Source organism: Triticum aestivum, chromosome 4B (genome assembly GCF_018294505.1).
Source record: "Triticum aestivum cultivar Chinese Spring chromosome 4B, IWGSC CS RefSeq v2.1, whole genome shotgun sequence".
Taxonomy (NCBI): domain Eukaryota; kingdom Viridiplantae; phylum Streptophyta; class Magnoliopsida; order Poales; family Poaceae; genus Triticum; species Triticum aestivum.
The window spans coordinates 33,691,316-33,699,415 of NC_057804.1; positions in this window are offsets into that span (position 1 = coordinate 33,691,316).

Here is an 8,100-nt window from a genome sequence, read left to right on the forward strand (position 1 = left end):
ATGCAGCCGGAGGGTTTTGTCAATCCTAAGAATGCTAACAAAGTATGCAAGCTCCAAAGATCCATTTATGGGCTGGTGCAAGCATCTCGGAGTTGGAACATTCGCTTTGATGAGATGATCAAAGCGTTTGGGTTTATGCAGACTTATGGAGAAGCCTGCGTTTACAAGAAAGTGAGTGGGAGCTCTTTAGTATTTCTCATATTATATGTAGATGACATACTTTTGATGGGAAATGATATAGAACTTTTGGACAGCATTAAGGCCTACTTGAATAAGTGTTTTTCAATGAAGGACCTTGGAGAAGCTGCTTACATATTAGGCATCAAGATCTATAGGGATAGATCAAGACGCCTCATAGGTCTTTCACAAAGCACATACCTTGATAAGATTTTGAAGAAGTTCAAAATGGATCAGTCCAAGAAGGGGTTCTTGCCTGTATTGCAAGGTGTGAGATTGAGCTCGGCTCAATGCCCGACCACGGCAAAAGATAAAGAAGAGATGAGTGTCATCCCCTATGCTTCAGCTATAGGATCTATTATGTATGCCATGCTGTGTACCAGACCTGATGTAAACCTTGCCGTGAGTTTGGTAGGAAGGTACCAAAGTAATCCCGGCAAGGAACACTGGACAACGGTCAAGAATATCCTAAAGTACCTGAAAAGGACAAAGGACATGTTTCTCGTTTATGGAGGTGACGAAGAGCTCGCCGTAAAGGTTATGTCGATGCCAGCTTCGACACAGATCTGGATGACTCTAAGTCACAAACCGGATACGTGTATATGTTGAATGGTGGAGCAGTAAGCTGGTGCAACTGCAAGCAGAGCGTCGTGGCGGGATCTACATGTGAAGCAGAGTACATGGCAGCCTCGGAGGCAGCGCATGAAGCTATTTGGGTGAAGGAGTTCATCACCGACCTAGGAGTCATACCCAATGCGTCGGGGCCGATCAAACTCTTCTATGACAACACTGGAGCTATTGCCCTTGCCAAGGAGCCCAGGTTTCACAAGAAGACCAGGCACATCAAGCGTCGTTTCAACTCCATCTGTGAAAATGTTCAAGATGGAGACATAGATATTTGCAAAGTACATACAGATCTGAATGTCGCAGATCCATTGACTAAACCTCTCTCACGAGCAAAACATGATCAACACCAGAACTCTATGGGTGTTTGATTCATCACAATGTAACTAGATTATTGACTCTAGTGCAAGTGGGAGACTCTTGGAAATATGCCCTAGAGGCAATAATAAAAGTATTATTATTATATTTCCTTGTTCATGATAATTGTCTTTATTCATGCTATAATTGTATTATCCGGAAATCATAATACACGTGTGAATACATATCCCACAATACATCCCTAGTGAGCCTCTAGTTGACTAGCTCGTTGATCAACAGATAGTCATGGTTTCCTGACTATGGACATTAGATGTCGTTGATAACAGGATCACATCCTTAGGAGAATGATGTGATGGACAAGACCCAATCCTAAGCATAGCACAAGATTGTGTAGTTCGTTTTGCTAGAGCTTTTCCAATGTCAAGTATCTTTTCCTTAGACCATGAGATCGTGTAACTCCCGGATACCGTAGGAGTGCTTTGGGTGTACCAACGTCACAACGTAACTGGGTGACTATAAAGGTGCACTACAGGTATCTCCGAAAGTGTCTGTTGGGTTGACACAGATCGAGACTGGGATTTGTCACTCCGTATAACGGAGAGGTATCACTGGGCCCACTCGGTAGTGCATCATCATAATGAGCTCAAAGTGACCAAATGTCTGGTCACGGGATCATGCATTACGGTACGATTAAAGTGACTTGCCGGTAACGAGACTGAACGAGGTATTGGGATACCGACGATCGGGTCTCGGGCAAGTAACATACCGTCTGACAAAGGGAATAGTATACGGGGTTGCTTGAACCCTCGACATCGTGGTTCATCCGATGAGATCATCGAGGAGTATGTGGGAGCCAACATGGGTATCCAGATCCTGCTGTTGGTTATTGACCGGAGAGCTGTCTCGGTCATGTCTGCATGTCTCCCGAACCCGTAGGGTCTACACACTTAAGGTTCGGTGACGCTAGGGTTGTATGAATATGAGTATGCAGCAAACCGAATGTTGTTCGGAGTCCCGGATGAGATCCCGGACGTCACGAGGAGTTCCGGAATGGTCCGGAGGTAAAGAAAACTATATAGGAAGTGCTGTTTCGGCCATCGGGAAAGTTTCGAGGTCACCCGGTATTGTACCGGGACCACCGGAAGGGTCCCAGGGGTCCACCGGGTGGGGCCACCTATCCCGGAGGGCCCCGTGGGCTGAAGTGGGAGGGGAACCAACCCCTAGTGGGCTGGTGCACCCCCCTTGGCCCCCCCTGCACCTAGGGTTGGAAACCCTAGGTGGGGGGGAGGGCGCACCACTTGCCTTGGGGGGCACTCCACCCCCCTGGCCGCCGCCCCCTTGGGAGATTGCATCTCCCAGGGACGGCGCCCCCCCTGGGGGCCTATATAAAGGAGGGCAAGGGGGAGGGCAGCCGCACCCTGTGTCTTGGCGCCTCCCTCCCCCTGCTACACCTCGTCCTCCTCCCGCAGCAGCTTGGCGAAGCCCTGCCGGAGTTCTGCTGCATCCACCACGACGCCATCGTGCTGCTGGATCATCATCAACCTCTCCTTTCCCCTTGCTGGATCAAGACGGAGGATACGTCACGCTGACCGTACGTGCGTTGAACGCGGAGGTGCCGTCCGTTCGGCGCTAGGATTTCCGGTGATAGGATCATGACGAGAACGACTACCTCAACCCCGTTCTTTTGAACGCTTTCGCTTGCGATCTGCAAAGTGGTCTGTAGATGCGTCTCTCCTTTCACTCATTGCTTAGATGAACTCATAGATGGATCTTGGTGAAACCGTAGGAAATTTTTTATTTTCTACAACGTTCCCCAACACAAAAGGCCAGTACTATCACGGCGAACCCCAACTGCACCAGTTAGTACGCATATTCCTGTGGAGGAAGCACAACCAGCTAGTCGTAGTTTAGCATCTATCGCATTTGATGTTGTTAAATCGTATGTGCGTATCTTCCCATCATGGAAATATTATACTGAAGATGAAGGAAAATGCGAGTTGCAGGTGTTTGTCCAGGAGTTATGTGTAAGTAATGTTATTCATGGCAATTACTTTGCTTCGTCCCACACATCCTACCTCCATGATGGTTATAATACAGCAAATTTTCCCATTTTTCTCTATAGAGAAGGACCGATTTGGAAACTGAGGATGAGGTAACCTGTGCTAATACCTCTGCTATCTTCAAGAATGCTTGGTGGCAGTATCGGAATTACCTGAAGAAAACGTACTTCACCGGCAAAGAAACTCATCAAATTCCCTTACGTTCTCCTGAGACACATTTACTGGACGATGACTGGGAACGCCTTGTTCTGTACTGGTCCCGAACCAAGAATGTGGTAAGGTCTATGAGCTCATTTTCTATTTTTCAGTATTATATTCTTGCGTCTTACTGTACTCTGTTCATGTAGAACAAGTGCCTAAACCTGAAGAACAACTGTTCTAATTTAAGATTCCATTGGTATCATAGTTCAAAAAAGCGCTAGGCGTTAATTGTGCGTTTTGCCACCGCCTTGCGCTTTACTGATCAATGTGCATGCTTATGCGCAGTTATGCACAGATTAAGCGTAGTTATGCGCAATACGTTTTGCCAACGCCTAGAGCCTAGGCGCGCTGAAGCGCTCGCTTAGGCGCGCCTTTTTTTAACTATGATTGCTTTGCTCTTGTATCACTGTATTTACTCATACAAACTTATTTTTAAATTGAAGGATCCAATCGAAACTCGAATGGCACAACAGGTATGTTCACGCATGTTTCTTTAACAGGTTTGCTCTTATCAATAGCTCTTTTGATTTCAATTTCAATTGTGTATATAGTTGACTTTCATATCATGCACATTACTAGCATCACAACAGACCCAATAGTGTTGTTGTACATGTAGACCCGTGGTACCCATCTGAAATCTTGTTGTGCCGTGTAGTTTCCCACGCTTTGTATTCTTTCACTGCTGCTTTGTCTTGAACTGATATGATTTGAACCATGTCTCTATTTTGATTTGGCAAGACAATACAGTGACCATAGGACATAGATATATGTTTGTTTGATGCTTTTATTATGTACTAGTACTTGGAAATAGAAGACTTGGTAGTTTAATCCTCTCCACCTTACTAATGAACTGGTTCACCGAAATGAGTTTCATATACTAGTACATGCTAAACTTGTTATGTGTCTGCTTGTTTCTTCTTTTTGAATGCTGACAGAATGTTGGGGAAGAGTGCCTTATTAAGCAATGGTAAAGGAACTAATGCAGATAAGGTTCAGGATAGTGACACATCTTTGTTGGTCTCCAACAAAGCTGATAAAATAGCTAAGGAAGACTATCTTGAAGACAGCGAGACAACCCCAAAGTCCCGTCTTGGTTTAGTGTTCGAGTTACTGGCCACTACTGCTTGCACAAGCTATTCAAACTCACTGTTTGAATCAGTTCGGTTTCTTGAGTCTCAACTACAAGCTGAAAGACATCGATCAGCTGTGCTGCGACAAGAAGCAGAAGGACTGCAGAAGTCCCTGGAGCATTCAGATGCATACTTTCTGGTGCAACAACAAGCGTTGGAGGATTTCCGAACAGGACAAAGCTAATCAGCTTGCTAAGCTTATTGCCAGCATTGTGGATACCCAGGATAACGTTTCTTGAGCTCTTCTGAAGTTGTTTCAGTTATGCTCTTGTTTTGCTACCGCATTTATTTGCACTGGTGGCCAATTTTGGCGGCCAGTGTATCTAATGTGCTGCTTTATTCCCTATATTTGCACTGGTGGCGAACTTTGATGCCCAGTGGATGTAATATGTGTAATAGCGGTAATAGGCTAGCGTTAATTGCTTGCTTATTTATTTCCTTATTGTCTTGTTTTGTTGTTTGCTTGTAGTCACACAATAGCCTATTTTTGGTAACTAGGCCAAAATAATCATGGCAACACACGGACTATTGTAATCATGGGCCTCCTGCACGCCGTATGATCCATGGGCCTTCTGCCAGCTGTAGGATCCATCGGCCTTCTATACGGGCCTTAGGGTCCATGGGCCTTCTACGGGCCGTAGGGTCCATGGGCCTTCTGCGGGCCGTAGGGTCCATGGGCCTTCTACGGGCCGTACGATCCATGGGCCTTCTACGGGCCGTACTATCTATGGGCCTCATACGGGCCATAGGATCCATGTGCCTTCTACGGGGCGTATCATCATTTCGCCAATCATGGGACGTATGATTCGTGGACCATGACGGGCCGTTAATAGGCAGTATTTGATAACTCTATGAAAACAACCCAACTGGTTTTTTTTACATGAAAACGGCCCAACGTATTAATGGTCCGCAAACGGGCCGACTGTAACGACGGGCTGAATTTGGCCCACAAGCAGAAAATGACAGTAACGGGCCGTATGTAACCGAATGCTGCAAATGAGCCCAGGAATCAATGGGCCCTGAGAAGGCCAAAAGACAAATTGGGCTGGAAACCGCCCAATGGAATAACGGGCCGTTAATGGGTATAACATGATACACTGTTCATTACGGGCCAGTTTTACCACGGGCCGTTAATGGGCCAAGAGTTACAAAGGTCTCATATGGGCCGAAAGAAGTCATGGGCCACACATGGGCCGGAAGTTAAAACGGGCTGGAATCATATTGGACGGCCCAAATGACGCTACTGGGCCTAATTCGGATAGGGCATAACGGGCCCTGGGTTAGCGGGCTGTAAATGGGCTATATGCAAACAGGCCATTAATAGGCTTTCCGTGGGCCGGCCCACCACCTTTTGACCAAGTCAAACGGGCCGGCCTTTTCACAGGAATGGGCCTCTGTTGGGCCGTGCCACGTGTCGCCGTATCATAGGCGCCTTCGGTCCAATGAGCGGATGCCATCTGTCCCAGCGGTGAGCCGACACGTGTTTCCTCCAGCCAATGATGATTTTACACGTGGAAAATCCCCATTGGTCGAAGCTGTTAACGGGTTATCAGATCTAAAACGTGACCCGATAGCTTAACGGTGTTCCGTTACGGTGGATGCCACGTGTCGGTCACCCTTGATGAAAGCACTTCTGTGACGCGCGATTTATCATCATGGAAGTGGACACTTCCGTGATGATAATTTTGGTAATGTCATGGAACACTTCTACGACATCACATGTATGACTATCTAGATTCTGTCATAAATTTGTCATGGATGTACATGCATGACAAAAAATGCGACCTACTTTGACAAACACGTATCATCACGGAAGTGTATTTTTTTTGTAGTGTTCATAGGCTGATGACAAATTCTGGAGAGCAAAATATGATCATGAGGCTGCAAAAAGAGCTAGGAAGGCCAAGAGAGCCGCCAGGAAAGCCGCCGTGAAGAAAAGAGGAAAGAAACCCAGTGCTTCTGAGCTACTTCAACTTGGAGGACTCTTCTGAGTCGGAGGTAGCCCTTGACTCTCTTGGCTCATTTTTTAATCACCTTATTGATACAGATTATGATCATGAAGACACGGGCACGAGTCACGGGGTAGATGAAGAGGTAACTATTATTTCCTCCGACTCAGAGCCTTTGCCGAGACAAAAAATCCGACGAGTAACCTGGAAAGTAAGATTTTCACATCCCTTAGCTTATCAAGATCCTCAATTTCTTTTGAAGCGATAGATTCATGAGAGTCGGAGGCATACCCGGACCAGCAAAGACGCGGAGCTCTCCTCCGGCTTACCAAATACACCACGGAAATGCCGGAATGAGGTCACCTCCGACTTAAATTCCTCTTATCCTTTGGCGGGTCTCACTCGTCAACCACTGAACCCTTCTGACTCGAATTATCAGGAAACATCTCCTTCCTCCGGCGACTCAATTCAATCCAACCTACCGGCTTTTAAGACCGCTCCCAGGTAATGATGACTTACTTATCCTATACTTCATCAAATGTTTATATTTATACTGACCTTTTAGTCTTATGCAGCGGCAAAGCAAATCTTAGTAAGAAGGCAAAGAAAGACAAGCCGGCCGACGAGCCAACTCTCAAAGAACCGGAACTCCAGACAGCCGCACCTGAAGCCTCCGTTGCTGAGCCGCCGCCTGAACCGGCGCATGAGCCGCCAACATCAACCACTGACCCGCTTGCTGATCAAGCCACTGATGGCTCTGAAAATCCTGAGGTTTCTAGCCCAGACAAAACAAACAACCCTCAAGACACTGATGTTGAAATTACCAAGACCAGTAATATTGAGCCGGGAAGGCCTACTGTGCTCGCCAAGTGCTCTGCCAAAGAAGAACGTCTGGAACGCCGTAAGGTCAGATTTGACATTACTGATTACTCTCACATGAGCGTTGGGGAAGTTTTGTCTGGCTATCTTAGCCAAGTGCACAATAGCCGTGACGTTAAAATTGACATGGTGAAGCAAATGCACCATAAATTTGAGGTATAATCTCTTCTCTTCCCGGAGTCATTCTTATTATGCCAGCCCCCAAGTCTATTGCTTATGATGAATATGTTGTAGACTTAGAACCAACATACAAGTATTAGTAATATCCTTTGATCAAACCTGTAGAAATCCGGCTTAATCTGTAGTCCCCAAGGGCCGGGTTAATCAAAATGAATGAGCTGGTCCTTCAAATGCTTGTGTAGAATATAGTACTTGTGTAGCTTTAACTGCAATGTGCATTAGCGCCAAGTGCCAAGTAGTCTTGCTTGCACAGTGCTTGGGACTTACTCTCATGGACCGCCACTATAGATAAAATTTCTTCGGTTGAAATTAGCCCCCAGGTGTCAAGTACTCTTGCTTGCAAGGTGCTTGGGACTTACTCTTATGAACCGCCACTTTAGGTAAAAAAAATCGGTAGTCATTACTCCCCAAGGGTCACGTGTTTTGCTTGCAAAAGGCTTTACACTTAATATTGTATGATAACAATCATGATTTTGATCCGGTATTTGTACAGGCCACCACCAATCAGCTTCAATAAGAAATATCTGACTTGAAGAACTGCCTAGAATCACAAGAAACAAAAACCCAAAGGGCCAACTCCAA